Consider the following 21,906-nt stretch of genomic DNA (forward strand, 5'->3'; position numbering starts at 1 on the left):
ATATTAAAAATTTGGTCCCATCAGAAGCCTCTGGGACACATGTTTGGAGGCTCGCATTTGGGGCCCTGAATCCCTAGGCCCCAGATACGAGCCTCTCTAGACAGGTGTCCCAAAGGCTTCTGATGAGGCCAAATTTTTCGTAGTTGATGTGTCCTAGAGGAGTCCACAGGTAAAGTTTCACATCAATCAAATCATTGGTCATATTTATCCAAAGCCTGGATACATTAAATCAAGTTTTAGGATTTTTAAAAATTTAAGCTATAAGTTCAATGTTTCACCTCATTTTACACATTTCACTTTTGAGTTTTCTCTCCTAGAAGACATGGCACACACCAAGCAAGTGCTCGGAGACACCCTCCCTAGAAATCCCATGCACATGCCACCTCCCCCAACTCCACCACCACCATGCCAGCATCGCAAGCGTCAATGGAGGCCATGCACATTGGCTCTTTGTGAGATCCGCCATTTACCAAAAGACCATGCACCTTCTGATACCAAAGACTCCATTCCAAAAGCTAGTGCGGGAGATTGTGGGCGGCATACTGATCAAGAACAGCATGAGGCACTTCCTACATGGATCATGCTTGCAACAACCCGATCACTAGATTATCCAAGCCCTCCTTGCACTACAGGAAGCTGCCAAATATTGGATCATCGACTTGTTCAAAGACTCGGTCTATGCAGGAATGCCTGCAAGGAGAGTCACCGTTAGATAGTGAGGTTCTTCCAACGATGAAAGGATAGTCCTTGTGGAGATCAACAACGATAGGGATGTACTACTAAAACATATACGGAATGTAGCTTCCAAAGAGATTTTGTAAAACCTTGGTTGTAATGGATCCCATGTAAAATATTATGAATATGAATACAAATTTTTTCACTTGTTATTTGTTTTATTTATGTATTTGAGTTATCATTACATGCGTTCAAACAAATACATGTTACGCACGAAATCGATAAAGCACTATGTGTTAAATTTAGGGTACGAATCGTGTTGCATATAAATCCGACAAATAAATGTAACATTCAAGTTAAAAACAATAATAAACGACATGTATGACAAACTACATTACACGCAAATCCAACAAACATCGATTTTCATTACTTCAAGAGAAGATTACAAAGTGCATTACATTGGTGATGAGATATCATTTGGCTATAAGTACATCTACTCTCTCCTAGGCTTCTTTGAGCTACACTCCCCATGGTCAATGATCATAGGCAACAACACATTTTGCCTTAGTAGTTCCTGCCTAACGACATTGGGGTCTTGAACATCGACAAACATGCCACAGGCCACCATGAAAAAAAGTGGCCCAAGCCTAGTACTAGAGAATAAGTAGAGGAGCTTTGAACGTTGAAGCAACACTACTTTCTCCAAGATGGAGTTCGTCGGGATGGTCTTGAAGGCCCAGTCTTCGTTAGTGCCCTCAACTTCGAGAAGCTCTCTCAGCTAACGCCGAAGAGCATCTCTTATGAAATACAATAATGTCGCTCACAAGCTGGCTGATATACTCCTTCAATGCCGATTCCTACACCCTTCCATGGCTACTAGATTGGCCAACTCATCTAGATGGAAATTCATCTATATAGACAATGTCTTGCATCACACGAGTTCAGTGTCAGACTCACTATGCATGGAGTGTGCTAAAGAGATATACATCGGATTTTTGTGCAAATTTACTAGTGGGACCTCACCATGTCTTTGAATCTCACCATCTGATTTGGAGACATACGCATGAAGATATCCTGCAACTCCTCATCTCTCATCCCTCGACTCATCCTGATGATCTAAGTATCCACAAAGGTCACCTGCATAGACAAAAAATGATGTTAGCATAATCAATTTAAATCATACAAAGCACGGTAATATAAATCTTAAAAAAATGATCTTACTTAAAATGAATATCTTGTGTACCCTTATAAGCAATTAGTCAACGAATTAAGTGGATGCTCCAAGTATGAAGTATCCTATGGTCCCATGTCAATCTCCTAACACAACTCGGCATAAACTGGAAGGTTGATAGACATGTCGCCACAAAAGTATGAGTCCACCTCGTTCTCAAAGAATTCTTGGACTCCTATATTTCCATCATTGTTACTTGATGCTGGCTCCTCTACATACTCCAAGCTTTCGGTGGCCTCCACCCCTTGCAATATCGACCCCTCTATTTGCATATTGTCCGCATCTATGCTCAGAACATCGCTTTGATCATATATTCTCGCACTTCGGGGAGTTGAAGGTATAACATACCACCATCGAGGTTGTCCGGGGTTTGGATAGAAGATTACCTATTCACAAACACATACAAGAGAGATTTAACTATTGTGATATGTACTATGTCGTAATACAATTAACAAATAAATGAGTACATGCACCTATTCACAATGGGCTAGCAACACAAAGGTGTCACACAAATCCATCCATTTTTTTTCGGAATCTATTTCGAGAAATCCAGATGGACCTCGTCAAGCTGTTGCTCTAGCTCCTTCAAGTACCACTTTGAACCACTGCACATCGAATAGTATCATGGAGAAGCTACGATAATCCACTATAATAATACTTTGCAAGCTCCCAAAATACTCCATCTCATCTATAACTGTGTTTAGATCCATTGCTCGTCATCGGTTCTCTTGCTCCGAACCTTGCCATGATACCACAGTCTGCTGTGGAGCGCATTTTATCAATACGCTCCACGTGAAAATGTCATCCATGCGACCATGCTACACTATATATTTTGTATTGTACATTGAAACACTCAATTAGTTGTCGCATATAAAATCTAGATACGACAAACCCTAAACACGTCATCACCTTTGGACTACATCCCCTCGAGAATTCCCACTCCTTGGTTGAGACCTCCGTCCCTTCACGAGACGCTACGATCAAAGCTCCATGCAACCATTGCATTGACATAAACCGTGGCATCTCCTCCATGCCCTCGAGATATCGAATCAGTCGATGGTGCATACTACGTCGAAATTCAAATCGCGGTTCCTCTCGATCTCGCCTAGCTTAATGGTACCTAGCAAGCCACGTCTCCATAGAGGTATGGTGAAACATACAAAAGCGATTCACTTTCTCCTCCATTGTAGTATCCATTCTTTTTTCTACCCCATTTCCAATCACCACATCTCTGATCAGTCTATCATCATCCTTCATCGACCATAGCATACTGTTGTCTGGATCCACCGTTGGTAGCCATTGTGAAATATGCACTAGCACCTTAGACACCAACCAACCTTTAGCCATGCTACCTTTTGGCCAAGCTCGTTGTCGCACAAAGCCTTTCAGGGTTTTCATGAAGCACTCGAAGAACATCCATCGCGTATGGACAAGTCCAGACCGCTTCATCTACAAGATGCACAAGAAGGTGGATTTGTATTGTAAGCATACTGGTAGGCAAGTATTTCTCAAAGAGACAGAGCGTCTCCACTACTCCCCACCTCGCGAATTCCATAGAGGAAATCTTAATCTCCTTCTGTGAGATCCATTGCACTAAAGTTGACAACTTGTAAATGACCCTGCATATTTCTAGAGTAAGGCATCTTGCGATGGCGATCGGTAGTACAAACTACCACAAATGAGAAAGCATTATGAACAATGACTGCACTCCAAATAGAAAAATGTGCACGCCAATTACAATCCATTAGTAGTACAAACCTGACATATCTTATGCCAATCATGAGATTTTAACCCTGATAATTGGTCATCTTTAGAAAATGTAGACCTGAGAGAACACATCATATCCATCGAAGTGTGGATAGACTTGACTATTTGCTTCACAATGCGCTCTAATTATTTAGTGGACAAAACCCAAGGAGCGCGAGGTAGCTGCACGCGACCATCAGCACTCGACTGCGGCCAAAGCACCCCCATCTTGCCTACCTCCTTCAAATCCATTCGTACCCCTATAATGTCTCTCTTTCTTGTGATGTGGTCCCATAGCAAGCTGTCCATGTTCTTGAAAATATGCATGGGATCCAACAAGTGGTTGATCTGTAAGTGGGTCCAATATGGCAACTCGTAAAAAACTGAGAACCGTCGCATTCTGTTTGGATGTAACTCTGCATGGACCATTTTCAGCTCGTACCAGCTTGCGGCATTCATACATGTTGGAGGTCATCCAAGAAAACCTTCCCTAAGTTCATGAACCTCTGGCAAGAAAGTGGTGTGTCCTTGATATACCATCTTCTTCATGGTTCGTGACCTTTGAGAGTCTAGCTGTGGCCCGCACAATGGACATGCATGATAACCTGAGGTAACCAGACCTGTCCCAACACCTCTATCTAGTGAATACAAACTTGAACGAGCTATGATAGATATTACCAACGAGAATGGAAGCCTATTTACCTGAGCACTCTCCGAATCCCGGAAAGTCATGCATCGTCCATATAAGAATGGCTCAAATACTGGCGAACTGTCAACTATCGCGCTTGCTCATATCTTGCAGGTGACCCCCTCCTCCCACAAATCTTAAGCTCATCGACTAATGGACGAATATACACGTCCATATTTTTGACTTTGTAGTGGCCGGGTACGAGTAAGCTAAGGATAAGATGTCCTTTCTTCGTAGAAAGCCATGGAGGGATATTGTAGTTAACAAGGACTATAGGCCACACACTGTAAGAAGTGGAGCACAAACCGAATGGGTTCACGCCATCCATTGCAAGACCGAGCTGAAGATTCCTTGGCTCTCAGGCAAAGCCTGGGAAGGTAGAGTCAATGTGGCTCCATGTGCATGAATCCACTGATATTCGTTGAACTCCATTTGTGGACCTATTCTGCGCATGCCATGCTGTCAAGCTCGCCATGCCGGACGTACGAAACATTTGGTTTATGCAGGGGATAAGTGAAAAGTGTTTGAGAACTTTTTGAGGGATGGTTTGCCCTTACAAGTTCTGTCGATACCTATGAGAACCACACTTTGGACATGTCTCCATAGTCTCGTATTCTCCTCAAAATAGTATGCAATCGTTGATACATGCATGGATGTTGTTGTAGTCCATGCCAAGATTTCGTAAAACATGTCGTGCATCATCACGAGACTTAGGCATGGTATTTGTAAGTAGTAATACATGATACTTCAATAACCTTAAAAAAATCATAAAACACCTTGAAAAAGTACAAATGTTTTTAATGATAGTATCGAAAAGAAATCAACGAAGCGTACGTACAAGGTACCTGATCAACTCGGTCACACTCGCATCTCTCCACTCGTATTTTTCTTGCACACTTAGGAGTGCAAGAAGTGTCTTCAGGCGAGATACTCGACACCCATCATATAATGGTATGGATGCTTCCTCTCTAAGCAGATCAGAAGTCTCGATATCCATGGGAATCAATGCATCAATCGTTGCCTCCATTTCACGCTCCAAGATTGTAGGTAAGTCTCGAAGGCTGTCTGCCTCCTCTAGTATTGACAGTATAGATTGGGCAATACCTTCCAAGTGGTGGATTGACTCAGGCACTCCATCCATTGCACACCTACAAACTCTTCTAATTGGCCGCAAAGGGTGCACTCCTCCTTGGGATGAGACATCACCTCTCTGGATAGAAAATTTGCCAACCACACCCAATCTTTTTGTATATGGTATTCAATTAGCTTACAAGTACAATGCATAATTGATATTAACTTTTTTTACCGTTTGCTAAAAATCCAAGATCGCCTGATCAATGATCTCAAATTGAATCTCACCGAAGCGTCGTACGTGTTCTATAAACAATCGACATTTTCGTCTAATTGCCAGCTTACATTAAGAGCAAGGACATGGGACACATTGATTAAGATACACCTCGCGATCTTGAAAATCAAGACCTTCATCATTTTCCATTTTGTCTACGTTACGACAAACAATTTGTTTTTGTTATCATTCTTTTTTTCTTTCTTAAATTATTTGAGAATGGATTTTTTCTCTTGTAACTCAGCAAAAATTAACGTATGTAAAGTCTCCACCCACCCACCCACAAATTAACGTATGTCGGAGTGTTTCCCATCTCGTGATGTTGCACCAGACCTCACCGAACCTTGCCACCACTCTCTTTTTGATTTTTATCCATTCATTATCTCATCTCCTTCCATCTCTCTCTCTCTCTTTCTCTTTCTTTATTATGCTATATGTTTATTCCCTCTCTTGTTCCTTCTTCCTTTTTCTCTTCCTCCCCCTCTCTCATTTTCTTTAACAAAACATATCTCTCTCTCTACTACTACTACTACTACTACTGCTACAACAATAATTACTACTACTACTACTACTACTACTACTACTACTACTACTACTACTACTACTACTACTACTACTACTACTACTACTACTACTACTACTACTACTACTACTACTACTACTACTACTACTACTACTACTACTACTACTACTACTACTACTACTACTACTACTACTACTACTACTACTACTACTACTACTACTACTACTACTACTACTACTACTACTACTACTACAAACAAGAAAACCACTACTATTACTACAACCACGGCTATGATGACTTTGACCATGACCATGACTACGACTATGACCACGACTACAACCATGACCATGACCACAACCACGACCATGACCACGACTACCACTACCACTACCACTATAATAAACAAGAAAAGAAGAAAAAACTACTACTACTACCACTACTACAACAACAACAACAACAAATAAGAAAACTAGACAACAATAAATAAGAAAATTAAAAAAAACTATTACTACTACTACAACAAACAAGAAAACCACTACTACTACTACAACCACGACTACAACGACTACGACTACGACCACGACCACAACTATGACTACGACCATGACCACGACCACGACCATTATAATAAACAAGAAAATAAGAAAAAAAAACAACAACAACAACTACTACTACTACTACAATAACAATAAATAAGAAAAGAAGAAAAAACTACTACTACTACTACTACTACTATAAAAAACAAGAAAACTAAACAACAATAAACAAGAAAAGAAAAAAAACTACTACTACTACAACAATAACAAACAAGAAAACAACAACCTCTCCCTCCTTCTCTCTCTCCCTCCCTCTCCCTCTCCCTCTCTTTCTCTCTTTTCCTATTATATTTAATGTTTTTTCCCTCTCTCTCTCGTTCCTTCTTTCCTTTTCTCTCTTCCTCTCCCTCTCTCGTTTCCTCTCCCTCCCTCACCCTCTCCCTCTCTTTCTCTACTTCCCTATTATGTTTAATGTTTCCCTCTCTTTCCTCTCCCTCCCTCTCCCTCTCCCTCTCCCTCTCCCTCTCTCATTTTCTCTCTCTCCCTCTCCCTCTCCCTCTCTTTCTCTTTCCCTATCATGTTTAATGTTTCCCTCTCTTCCTCTCCCTCCCTCTCCCTCTTCCTCTCCCTCTCTTTCTCTCTTTCCCTATTATGTTTAATATTTCCCTCTCTTCTCTACCTCTCCGTCTCTCTCCCTCTCCCTCCCTCTCCCTCTCCCTCTCTTTCTTTCTCATTTCCTCTCTCTCTCTCTCAATATACATGAATTTTAACAAAAACAAGTAAAAGAGAAAGAGAAAACATAAAAACAAAGCAAGAAGGAACAATGCACTCACCGTACAGGCTCGAAGATGGATTCGGTGGCTCCTCTTCGCCCTCCGTACACTTCCTCCTCTTCTTTGCGTACGGCGGCGGCAGCGGTGAGAAGCTTTTCTTCTCCCTCTTTCTCTCTTTCTCTCCCTCTCCCTCTCAAATGCAAGATGTTCTCTCTCCCTTTCGCTCTCTCTTTCGTGTATGCGCGTAATATAACATGCTCAGGTTTCGGCCCGCGTTTTTTTCGTCTGAGCACAGTTGCTATTAGCATCGCAAATAGCGACGCCGCTATTTTGCGTTGGAAACTGCCATCGCTATACCTCCATATCCTTCTAGTGTTTGTACCTTGTCCATAGGACCCTTGTGCACAAAAACTATAATATCTCCTAGACTATAGCTCCCATTAGGGAGATCTTTGGTTCCAATAGAAGGGGATGATTCTAGCTTTGAGATGAGCTATAGAAATCTTCCCCTATAGCAATATATAATTTTTTGCAATTGACTTACTGTGGTAGTCTTGAAACTCCTACACCCTATCTAGTGATGCCTATCTTAGACCAAAATTACATTTTTTGGCCTATTTATGGGGGTGAAATTCCTACGAGACCCACTGTGTGACATACATATCACTACAAGCATGCCTATATGGTCTAAATTTTCTTGCAATTCACCATGAAACCCTTGCAAAATCTTGAGATGCCATACATCCAACCCTTTGCCAATATATTTTTCTGTAAAACCAATTGCCACTATCAATCTCTTCAAATGGTGTAAAGGGGACATAAATGAGTGAATGAAGATGTGCCTACACCTATAAATAGGTTTAGGCTCTGAGACTTATGGGGTATGCAAAGTTCCTCCTGACGTTGGGTTGTGCACCCCTTAAGGGTCAATACTGGCAAGGGAGGGTGACCTCACTCTTCTCTTGCCACTTCGCCTGGAATTAGCCTTTTTCCTCAACTTGAATAAACATGGAAAAGGCATAATAATTCTAATCAAGGAACATGCAATGCAAGACTAATGAAACAAGAGCTTTTTCTTTCAATGAGATGTGATAACAACATGGAAAATGGGCTAAGAAATGGATTACCTTAGTAGTTCACTAACTCATTGGCGCCATGCATATCCTTGTTACAACTTTTTTGGGTATTAAATTATAGGAAACACAACAATCCAAGGTTGATCAAGTCAATGTTAGTCTTGAAATAAAGAGATCGATAAATGCTTATGAGATATCAAATAAGACCTAGACCTTGCAGTATGCAAGGTTGATTCAATGTCTCTATTGACAAATGGGTATGACTAAGCAAATAGGTTTGAAGAGATTACAAAGGAAAAGAATATACTCAACTAGTACCCCTTACAACTTGTTCAAGTCCGGTGTGGCCTCAATGAAGTAAATTTTCAAGCCGTATTACCAAATGATGACTCCCAAATTGCTTAAGGGCTTAATATGCAATCCCAAGCCTTAAATCTTGATAGCATCCTTGCTACGAAACACACTCACTTCATGAATAATTTTCAACTTCCATACCCATGAGCTTCAAATTAAGAGAGCATTGCTTCTATTCCATTTTAAAAAGTATCTTATCCATGGCTCCTTTTTTAATTCAGTATTTTCCTTGAATACACTTGTGATAGTAGTCCTATATGTAGCTAGCCTTTGATCTAATTAGGTCATTTGGCCACCTTTTGAAGCTCCCAACTCATCCCATTATTAACTATTCTAGTGAGATACTTGAGCTAAGGAGGCCATTAATTCCATTGAGCAGGATCTTACATTAGCAAGGTTGGATGAGTACTACACTCAATTGTCTAGAATGTTGGGTATCCTGAAGCTCCTGACAATAGCTACAACCTTGCTATAGTTTAAGTTTTCTTTACCCTAGTACAAGCCTAGATTGGTGTAGTAGCCCTAAGGAGTGCCAACATGTTGCTGTAGTAGTTGCAAGTTATGGGAGCCTAGGTACATCTTTAGTTGGTTTTAACTCATACTATAATGCACTTGGTGAAGGCTAGCATACATGATTTGCCCATACATAGCATATGCATACTGTCCCATATATAGCCTATGCATATTGTCCCTTTTGCATATGCAAGTTTGTACCATTAGTCTCAGTTTGCTACTATCCCAACCATTCACCCATTGCTTCAATAGCAGGTCCTTTAAGTAAATAGGATAATCTCATCAGTCTCCAGAGATTTGAAATGTAGGCAATAGTATCTATGCATTGCCACTACTGTTAGCCATGGTCATGGTAGTCTGATGGAAGATTGAGTTTTAGTAATCATAGATCTTCCTCACAATTAACCATGTTGTAGGTGCCAACAACGACACTTATTCATGCAAAGTGCAAGGACAATGTCATCTAGCTCATATGTTGGCCATCAATTTAGTGATTCCAATCAAGAAAGAAGAACAACTGAGGGCTTGGGACGTACATGGCAAGGTGATTCTCAAATGCTAGGTAATGTTTCTAAGCGAGTCGTCCTAGTCATGAGTATATTTTCAAGTCAGGCATGGAATGAAACTCTCAACAGCACTTGGAGGACCTTAAAACAAGTTGGTTCCTCAATAGATCTAGGTTCAAGTAGGCTTGTACAAATGCAAAGATTTCTATAGCATCTCACTAGCTCACATGAGTCTAGTGAGGCTAGTTGAGCTAGTGGCCTTTTGTGGACAAGATTGGAGAAGGCAATTCTGCTCCAGTAAGGGCAATAACTAAGAATATTTTTTGTGCCTTCAGATTTTTTAGGAAGGATTTGAATGCTTGCATATTTATTGTTGCTGACTTTGGACGATACAGTCAGAAGATCACTTGTCTTGGAAAAGATATTGTTGCTCCCCACACACATGTAGTGGAAACATATAAAATGATAATTTAATAGATCCTTTTGAAGCCAAAAGGATCCTTTTGAAGCCAAAACCACATTATTTTTTAACAAGGGAAGGATATGGTGCAAATATGATGGTGTGGTGTGGATAAAATTGGCTAAGTTGCTTCAATATCACCCATTACTAATCTATGAAGAAAGCTCTTCCACTGGTAAAGGAGTTCAACTAGCCATAAGTGGGATGTGCTCATCACATTTTTGCATTCATCCTATAGGGGATACACCTTCTTTGCAAACTTTTGATGCTATAGTTAGTCTTTGTGTCCTTGGTATGATTAGTGACAAGATTGAGTTGAGTTATCAAGACTTTAGCTTGTTTTTCTCTAACAAAGAAGCATTAGCACCAAGCCTTATGATTAGCATTCTAGAATAGATGGCTACAAACATGGAACAAGTTGAGACTTGTTGCTCACCACTTTTAATATGAACACCCTACAAAGAAGGATGATATTATGAACATCATATGAAACCAAACTCAATGCAAGTTTCCATCCATTAATTTGTCCATTCATAGATGGAAGAGATTGAAAATCCCTGATTGGTGCCACTGGCCTTCATAATCAAAATGATGGACTTGAGCTAACATTGCCAAGAGATCCACATAAGTGTGCTATGATGAACATGGTTAGGAAAGTTCTACTAGACATTTCAGAGTATTTGGCAGTTAAGGACCTTGTTAACACAATTTTTGTCACAACAACTATGAACAACCTTTCTTTTGTGACAAAAAGGACCTCCTAATAACAATTGAAGTGAATGAAATGAAGTTGGGTTCATGTAGTTCTTGTCCAATTTAAGAGCTCAAAAAGTCATTTTAAGCATGACTGGGCTTGACATGGAATTGAACAGAAGCTTGAGATCCTAGTCTCTGATGTAATGCATACAAATATGGAAGCATGGCCATGTCCTTAGGGGGGTGCTGTAATTTCAGCTCTTGAACTTTTTGACAGCAAGGTATCATGAATTTCTTCTAAAATCTTGGTCAATAATGCTTCCATTCATGGGGATTCTAGTTATTCAACCTCCCGAAGTGAAAATAAGCTCAAACAACTCATTCTTGGCCAACATTGAAGATTCAAGCTTGGATTTTGGACATTTTCCTCCTTTGAATACAAGACAACGAGGATTCTTCAAGAATTGCATCAAATTCTTGATTTTTCTTTAGCACATAAGGCTTCTTCTATGGATATGAATGCTATTTCAACAAACATTGTAGACATTTAATCAAGGTTCAACCCTTCCTTAGTGCAATTGGCCAATCTTGATTACCTTCAACAAGGGCAATCCATGGAGAAGTGATGGATCAAGTGGGGAATTGATTGATTGGAGATTTATCAACTCTCTTCAGCAACCAAAAAAGGTACCATTGAATCTCATACTCTTAAATCTCTCTTCTATCCACTTAGCCTATTCTACTACTAAAAGAGGGATTAAGAGTAGTCCATGATTAAATGTCACCTTGGGTAGGGTATAGAACCGATCTAAGAATGCTTGAGATTATGATTTTAATTTCCCTATCCTAACCATGAAATTCTTGGGCTCATTGATTCTATTCATTGGTTAATTGTTGTCATTATATGCCTAAATCTGACCCTTGTTATTTGCTAATCATGGATGTGCCATAAGAGAAAAGTATGCAAGTTGGTAAGTGGAAAAACTTTGTAATGCAGTGAGTCACTGCAAAATGGTAAATCCCTATCATTTTCATTTTATTTCAATCCATTTTTCCTATTTTCACATGCATTTCATTAAAAGGATCAAAAACTTATTTTTGTCAATGCACATCAACTATTTGATTAGTTTAGTATGCAATTTTCATGTCATGATTCTTAGGAGAAAAAGTAGATGCCCCATGAGATGTGGGACAAGAGAGAGGTGACCCTCCCTCACATTGTCAAGTGCTTTCATGTAAAGTAAAAACCCCCTAGAAAAACATTAGGTAGTTTGGATTTTTGTAGCTTTAGTCATTTGTGTGTTTGTTTGTTTTTTTGTTTTGTAGCTCGATTTTTTGTATTTGTCTAACTCAAGAATTATTTTTGCCATTTTGTTTAGATTTTTTATTAGCTTGGAAACTTGATAGCCTTGGTCTAGATTGGATTTTTTGGATAAATTGGAGTTAGAGTTTGTAGGTAGCTACTGAACATTTTGAAACATGTATATTTTCTTGGTGATACTCTTGCACATCATAGGGATTATGGGTTCACGAGCACTTCACATTTCACTTATCAAATACACTACACTTGGGGGTCGTCTCTATTGAGATTTGCAATCACATCCATGCTGCCTCTTTGTAAGAGCAAATGTTGGTGGACTGAGGACATGCAGGCTGCAGGAATCCCATAGGCATAGAGAGAAAGACTGGTACCTACCCATTTCTATATAACATTGTACTTGGTTGTCACTTTCATATAAGATGAATGCAATTTCATTGTCATTCTGCTTTTCAGCTTAGTGTACTTGTTGCTTGGTTTGTGTCCTTTAGTCGAGTCACTTTGTCTCTGTCATGTCTAAGTACATATGAGTTTTTCGGTCTATATTTATGAGCCTCCATAGCTGCCATGCTCTAGATCCCATGTTTTCACATGGTATCAAAGCGTAGTTGAGCATGGCTTAGCATGTTTCAAGTCCTCTCTTTGCTCTCTCAGCTCTCCTCCATCATTGCCCAGCTCAAGGCTAACTAATGACCTCAGTTCTTAACTTTATCTTCACTAATCTACCATGGCAACCATAGCCACACAATACCTACCTCTGATGGAGCTCTCAAATCTCTTGATATAGGCCTTAACTTCACACATTTTCTTCTAAGGGATTGTTCTACACTTCAGGGCGCTTCATCCTAGCACCTAAATTGTCAAAGTTGCTGCTCGCTAGCTTTGCATTATCAAGATTCGTGGTCATTGCCTGTTTTCAAGTCCACCTGGTCATACAATCCGTGTTCATTGTGTATGATGTACATCATCTTGTGAGTATAGGGCTTCTTTAGCCCTTTGTATAGGCCTATTCCCCACCCAAGATTAGCCAGAATGCTTACATGTACGCATTGTTGTCGGCATTTTTATCAGATGGGTATGAAACCCTAACACAGTCCTCCATAGACAAGAGTACTCAAGCTTTTTCCTCTTCTTCATTTTCTCTCTCCTACCACTTGGATTAAGACATTGTCACTTTGGTTTGCTGGGCCACTAAAGACTCCAGCAAGATCTATCCTCAAACCAATGAGGAGGGAAGATTTTGGATATTTTTCTTGCAAATATTTTGAAGCATAGCCCTTCTCAAGCTTCTTTTTCACCTTGTCACTCGAGTCTACTACCAAACTAGACAAGCATCAAATCAAGGAGGGGATTTGGAAGATTTCGAGCAAATTTTTGAAGGTCTTGAAGGCCTCAAGTCCAACAAAACAAGCAACACTCAGTTTGTCTCATAACTAGTATCTCTTGATATTACTCATCTAGTGTCTCTTGTGCACACTCAAGATCAACCTTTGAGCTAAAAACTAAGAATTCTTGGAGCTGGTTTGTTGTTGCCTTTGCAACTCCAACATGGGAAAAGACTCTCCAACCATCAGGTTCAAAAGGGTTGGGTTTCACACCTGGCAGACTCGCATCAAGCTTATCCTAATGAAGAAGGGTCTCTGGGCCATCACAAGTGGCAAAGAAAAGAAGCCTCGTGATGTGGACCTGGTAGTCACTTGGCAAAATAATGATGACAAGGCTCAGGCCATTATCAAACTGGAGCTAAATGACAGCTATATCCACCATGTGGATAACTGTGATACTTCACATGATACATGCAAGACACTTGACACTTTGTTTGGTGTACAGTCTAAGTCATCAAAGTATGGTCTCTTGATTGATTTTTCAGGCTTGACATGAAGTCCAGCACATCATTTGCCACATATCTAAATTACATGGAAGGACTTCTAGCGTAGCTTATATGAATCAACATTAAAATGGAAGAAGATGTTTGCATTGGTGTTCTGCTTAAAAGTTTGCCTCCTGAATATAATAATGTATCAACAACCTTAATCAATATGCCAAACCCTAAGCTTGTTGATATCCAGGCATCACTGTTAGAGAAGGAAAAGAAGCTAAAAACTAAGGAAAAACTAAGCACATCTAGAGATGAACAAGCATTATATGTTGGTAACAAGTACAAAGGCAAGAAGGGCCAGCTTTTATGTGATTTTTGCAAAAGAACCAAACACACCAAGAAGTTATGCCACCACGCTAGAAAGAGGTCCCAAAAGGCCTATCTTGCTGCAGTGAAAGAAGAAGAAGATCACCAAGAGAAGGACAAGCATCATCGATCCTTCTATACCTACTTTGATAGATTGTTTTAGTCTTGTAATGTCTAAAGCCCAAATGCCTTTATAATAAGCTTGTAAACTTCTCATGTAGCCTTATACTACATCCTCTATACACTTTGTGAGGCCCTTGTTACAGCCTCTAGATGTCCACGTCCATGTTTGTGGTACCCACACTTAGCCTTTTCTGTGACAGCCTCTGGTGTTTTGCCATGTTTATGGTGTGCCCACACTTTACAAGTGTTTCTTTCACTAAAGCCTCTACACACTTTGTATGTTTGGTTGTGATTGAGGAGGGGTGTTGAGATTTGCAATCACATCCATGCTGCCTCTTTGTAAGAGCAGATGGGCTGAGGACATGCAGGCTATAGGAATCCCATAGGCATAGAGAGAACTCTATATAACATTGTACTTGGTTGTCGCTTTCATATGAGATGAATGCAATGTCACTATCATTCTGCTTTTTAGTTTAGTGTAGTTGTTGCTTGGTTTGTGTCCTTCAGTCAAGTCACTTTGTCTCATTCACTTTGGTCTATGTCTACGAGCCTCCATAGCTGCATGCTCTAGATCCCGTGTTTTCACAGTCTCCCGATTTTATCAATTACTTCCATGCCATGGGTTGGTTGATGCACATTTTGCACTATTGTTGAGCACTACCACGGCATGATGCCCACTGATTTACTATAGCTATATGTAGTAAATCTTAGATGCACACACACTTGAGAGAGCACCTTCATTGTGCATGCACAATTCTTTGCCTGCACGAGAGTTGGGATTCTCATCACCAAATTAGGAATCGCTGGATGACTAGCAAAGGAGGTTGGGTGAGTTTGAGGGTCGAAGGATGCCTTGAGTTGTGAGATGAGTTGTTTTCTTGGTCAACATCTTAAGAACCATTAGTTTCTTGAGAGACTGTGAGAATTTGGGAGGGTGGAGCAGAGTACAATGTTTGTCTTGCTCAGTCATGGGAGGTGAGATTAAGGATCGTAAAGTAATTAAGGAACTACGTTTGCATCTTGCATGACGCATGGGCACATGAAGATAGGCTAGGTACTATTTTTTAGTGCATCCATCTTCTCATGTGAAGCATTGCATGTATGATTGCATAGCATGGATGCGACTTTGCATTCCTTCTCGAAATCATATTTGATTAAGCATGGAATTCAATATCAAATAATGTTTTCATATGGAAACACATTGCATGTTTACAAGGTTTGGGGCAATTGGCTAATGTAGTCAAGGTCAAAAATGGGTCTCAAGGGAAGAAGTATTGTCATTAAGGAAAGCTTTGGAAGTTCCAAATGTTACAAAGGATGGAATTACTAAAGCAAAAATCATTGCATTCAAAGATAAATTGAAAAATGTTGGAGCAAGTCTTGTAAAGGAAATTGCTAATGCTACAAATGAAGTTGTTGTGAATGGAACCACTTGTGCTACAGTTCTTACAAGAGCCATGTTTACTGAAGGTTGCAAATTTATAGTATCTGGGATGAATGTAATGGAACTAAGCTAGGGAATAAACATGGTAGTAGAAGATGTTGTAAAACATTTGAAAGCTAAGCTAAGGTTACTAGCATATCAAGTGATTGCTCTGGTGGCTATAAATTTAGAAAATGATGATAGAGAAATTGGTTATTTTATTGCAAGAGCCATGAAAAAAGTGGGCAAGGATGATGTGATCACTGTTGCAGATGGTAAAACCTTGGTAAAAGAATTGGAGGTTGTCAAAGGTATGAAGCCTAATAATTGTGGTTTTATATTTCCCTACTTTGGTACCAATGTGAAGATAAAAAATGTGAATTTGAGAATCGATTGATATATGACAAAAAATATCTTCTTTATGAACCCCTTGATACCTATTTGGAGCATGTCATGAAGGACCATAGACCTCTTCAAATAGTATGATGCCAGGAGGCATATTCCATGGTGGATTCCGTGACTATATTTATTTCCCGGGGCTCATACACAAGGTGGATTCCTTGTGCAAGAAGTTGACAGGGACATCTGTCCTTTTTGGGTGTTAGATTAATTTAATGTGCACATGGGTGATTCCATAGCGAGTGATTCCGTAAGATACATATTAAATTAATAGACATTTACGAGTTTAGAGTACGCACTTGAATTAAATTAAGGTCAGGATAGAGTTCCAACCTATTTAATTATTTTGTAGCTGAAGACTACCATGTATTCACTTTTGTTGGGTTTTATTTTATTATTTTCTAACAATTGTGAATGCTTCAGTTGATGTGTAGAGCAGGCGGCTATGGCGTTGGGTAGCACCGGGCGATGACGTGAATCCAAATGCCTAGAAGAATTTTTATTTTTGATGAATGTGCATCTTATCACTAAAGGCGTGGCGCCAATATTTATTTAAGTGCGCTTATTTATTAAAACACTTGACAAAACATTTGCAAAGGCGCTCGATTAAATATTTCATTATTTGATATTTGTATTTGGGCATAGCACGATTTTTGGATGCCCAAACGCCTTACTCTATAATTGGGCAAATGCAAACGCAAAAGCAAAAGTATGCTATATGTAAAGTGGGCTATTTGTTAGCTTAAAGATAAATAAATCTATACATACATGCCTTGTGAAGCACTCACACAAGGCATGGGGGGAGATTGCACCCAATTGGTCTTTTTGTCTCATGTCGTGCAAATTTCCTTTTGCTTTTTACTTGAAATTATGAAGGTTTGTAGAGTTCTTTGTTCTTGGACCTTCTTGCATTCACTACGCACGCATATAACATCCGATATGCGCACCAGTGGTATCAGAGCGATGTTGAGATCAAGAGCTTCCAATCGCTTGCCATCTCATGTGAAGGCAAATCTTCTGGAACGAACAGGCTCTACAGGTTGTCTTGCGATGAACTGATAATACACGCATGATCCTAGCGGTGAAGAACCCCCTGTTGTACCCTCTAATCATGAAGGACCTCTCACAGCAGGCGAAGGACCACTTGGAAAGTCTCCTCTTCAAGTCGTTTTATCACAGAGAAAGTAGTTGATGCTAATGAGAATTACTAAGCTTAATGTTGAAGCTTAGAGAGCTTAAGCTTAAAAACTTCTTATATTAGGACTTCAACATGTACTCGTTGAAGTTGACACGATAAAAAACGTGCCATCGTTCTGCATTGATTAAACGAATTACTTAAGCTTTTTTTTAAAGATTTAAGTTACTAAGCTTAATCTAAAGTTTAAATTTTCAATTATCAATCTCTTACATAGCAAGCGTTCATACTATGATACTCCCAAACCGATTTTGAAGCTTCAGTAAGTCCCTGTTTCCACCTACAACTTGCTTGAACGAATTTATAACAAGTAGGTTGTTACACGCAGTCTATGCGAAGGACTATTATGCTTGGAAGAAGACCATTTTCAATTGACGTACCCGAGAAAGGCAAGATCATAAAAGCAAAAGCCTTTTTTTTATAAAAGAAAGTCTTATAAACCCAAATTTGTGCAGGATATCAGATCATAATATGGACAATTTTATGGGCAAAGGCGATTTTCCAGAGCCAGCTATGGAGCAAAAATTGGATCTAATCATGATGCAGCTCCAAGAAGAGCGAAGGGAACGTCAAAACTTGCAAGCACAACTGGCTACACTTCAACAATCCACTATCGATCAAGACGGAGCACAACCTGAAGATATCATTTGATGTACTATTGATGGGACACTCGACGCACATGCTCTTAGGAAAGAGGCCAAGATAAATAAAAGAAATTTTAAATTTCTCACTTTTAATGGGCAACGTGATGGCAAAATTGTTCTTGCTGTCATTAGTCAGTTTGACGACTATTTTCATGAAGATCAATATGCTGAAAAAGATAAACTTAAATGCGTCACTAACTATCTAGCAGACAGAGCATCATTATGGTGGATTGTTGTCCGCAAGAGTGTTGATTTTTCCTCTACTTGGGAAGCCTTTCAAAAGAAAATTTTGCACAACTTCCTTCCACCTCAATTCCATGAGAGAGTCATTAACCAATGGGATCTCCTACAACAAAGAGATCATGAATCCATCCTGCAATACACTGAGCGTTTCTGAAGTGCCTTACTTCAACTTTGACTACTTGAAGATGTTCCTGGAGGTGACCCACAAGCACAAGTATATGTCCGCCGGTTTTCTTGGTCACTTATATACGGAAGTGAATATGTTTAAGCCAAAGAATTTGGAGAATGCGATTTCTTTAACGCATGATGCGAATGATAAAATTCGTGGACAAGAAAAGTGACCGCAACAATTTTTGGTTAATGGTAACTTTGGTACAAAGCAATTCAATTCTAACTTTCAAATATTCAATCAAAATCACTTTGCTCCTTCTTCTTTTCGTAAACCCTGGATGCAACCTCCTACTTTACCATCAAATACAAATTCAAACCCTAAGCCTTCCCTCCAACCAAATCCCAATATACCCAAACTTACAGCCCTTACTAATAATGTCTCCAAAGCAAAGCTTATGGTTTGCTACAAGTGTCATCAGCGTGGACACTTAGCAGTGAACTGTCAATCCAAGAAGCAAGTTGTTCAAATCAATCACTTGGGAGAAACTAATAACGAGGACCATGAAGATACGCAGACTTCACTAAAGATGATGATGATATCGACGATGCTTCAGATACTTTACCAAGTATGCCAAATCTTCATGTGTTATTAATAGTGAAATGTTTTGTGCATGGTTAAGAAAAGATTGTTTTGCATGATGATGGAAGTACGCTTGATTTTATTTTCACAAATTTGGTAAAAGAAATGAATTTATCTATTGTTCCAACTCATTATCGCATAAAAGCTATATTCTTAGGCACTAGAAACAATGGTACACAAGAAGTGTATAATTTAGAGATTAAAATCAGTGATTATGTTAAGCAAAGAAATTTCTTGGTTATGCCTTTGCAAGCTAGTGATATTATTTTAGAAATGCCTTGGCATCACAAATATAACCTTGACATAGATTATTCCACATATTCCATGAAAATTCATTTTAACAGAACCCAAATCACATTACATGGATTGCATACCTCTGATAATTTTCTGTTGCTTAGTTACACACAGGCTAAATGTGCATTGAGAAAAGGTAGTAAATCATATTTAATATGGGTGAATGAAAATCAGATGCATCCTAGGCATGCACAATTTCTTTTACAATTTAAAGATTTTTTTTTTGCTAATTTACCACCTCGTTTACTAGCTACACGTCCTGATTGAAGACCATAAAATAGATTTAATCCCAGGTTCTCAACCACCATGTAAAGCACCTTATAGACAATCAGATTGAACAAAAAGACATCCAAGCACAAGTTGAAGAATTGTTGAACCAAGGACTCATTAGACCCAATAGTTCTCCTTTTGGTGCACTTGTTGAAAAATAATACCTATAGGATGTGCATTGACTAACATGCCCTAAACAAAATCACTGTTAAGAATAGATATCCAATCCCTAGGGTAGACAACCTCATGGATAAACTACAAGGGGCCACTATTTTTAACAAGATAGATCTCAAATCTAGATATCATCAAGTACACCTGGATACACCTACCATTTTTAAGACTACATTTAGAACTCAGTTTGGTCATTATGAATTTATTGTTATGCCTTTCGGTTTGACCAATGCACCAGCTACATTCAGTCGTATGATAAATCGTATATTTTTGAAGTATCAGAATTGTATGATTGTTTTCTTTGATGATATTTTGGTTTCAATAAGGATGAGAATGAGCATTGTGAACATCTATCTTTATTTTTTTAATTGTTGAAAGAGAATCAATTATATGCTAACCCTGACAAGAGTGAATTTTTTGAAACCCAAATTGAATACTTAGGTCACATTTTTTCTTCTTATGGTATTCGTGTTGATCTTAAAAAGATAGAGGCAATTTTGAATTGGCCAATCGCTAAAAATGTGCATGAGTTACGTTCTTTCTTAGGCCTTACAAGCTTTTATAGAAAATTTGTGAGAAAATTTTCATCGCTTGCATTGCCTTTGACGAAATTGTTAAAGAAAGGTGTTGTGTATCAATGGTCTGACAACCAGCAAAAGTCTTTTGATTTGTTAAAACACGCTTTAACACATGCACCTATCTTGCAATTAGTTGATTTTAATCGACCATCCTTTCTAGTAGTCACTGATACTAGTGGATCAGGAATAGGAGCTGTCCTCATGCAATACTCACATCACATAGCCTATTCTAGTTGCAAACTTAAACCTTATGAGTTGAAGTATTCCACCTATGATAAAGAATTGTTAGCTGTAGTTCAAGCCTTACATCTATGGAAACACTATATAATGGGATCCGAATTCATGATTAAAATTGACCAGCAAAGTATCAAACATCTCCTTAGTCAGCCACAAATTTCTGACTGTCATATTAAATGGGCTACTTTCATTCAAAGTTTTCATCCACTTATCCAATATCAGCCAGGAAGAGAAAATGTTGTTGTCGATGCATTGAGTAGAAGACCATGTATCCATAATATTTCCATTCTATCTTTTGATTCCCTTACTCCTATGAAGGATACCTATGACCATGACCCCAATTTTCAAGCTGATTGGAACAAATTAGTTGCTAACAACTGGATTCCAATTGATTCTTTCTCTTACTCTCATGGATTTATGTTTTATGAGAAAAGATTGTGTGTCATTATTCAATTTAGATCATTTGTATTGCAAAAAGTTCATGATCCTCTATATCAAGGTCATAGAGGTATTATTTTCACTTTAAGAACATTAGTTGAAGATTTTTACTAGCTGCAAATGGAATCTGATATTACTAAATTTGTTTCTAAGTGTTTAATTTGCCAAAAAGTCAAGCAACATCATGGTAAGTAATAAGGTTTGTTAATGCCTTTACCAATTCTTGGCCATCAATGGAAACATATTTCAATGGATTTTATAACTAGTTTGCCTAATACACAAGCTAATCATGGTATGATTTGGACTATAGTAGATCGATTTAGTAAACAAGCATCTTTTCTACCATGCAAGAAAACATTAACTGCATCTCAAGCTATGCAATTGCTCTTGAAGACTGTTTTCACTAATCATGGTTTGCCAAAAGTTATTATTTCTGATCATGATTCTAGATTTTGTAATAGTTTTTGGACTAATTTGGGTACTAAGATTGATTTCTCATTTGCATTCCATCGTGA

At 38.9% G+C, this 21,906-nt stretch overlaps 1 pseudogene; it reads left to right on the plus strand.

Moving 5' to 3' along the window:
- LOC148014807 (putative arabinosyltransferase ARAD1) overlaps positions 1-11,009 on the plus strand; it is a 102,821-nt pseudogene extending 91,812 nt beyond the window's left edge.
- Positions 11,010-21,906: the final 10,897 nt, after the last annotated feature.

This window comes from Lygodium microphyllum, chromosome 24, assembly GCF_053477565.2.
Source record: "Lygodium microphyllum isolate KBCC chromosome 24, Lygodium_microphyllum_v1.1.10, whole genome shotgun sequence".
Lineage (NCBI taxonomy): Eukaryota > Viridiplantae > Streptophyta > Polypodiopsida > Schizaeales > Lygodiaceae > Lygodium > Lygodium microphyllum.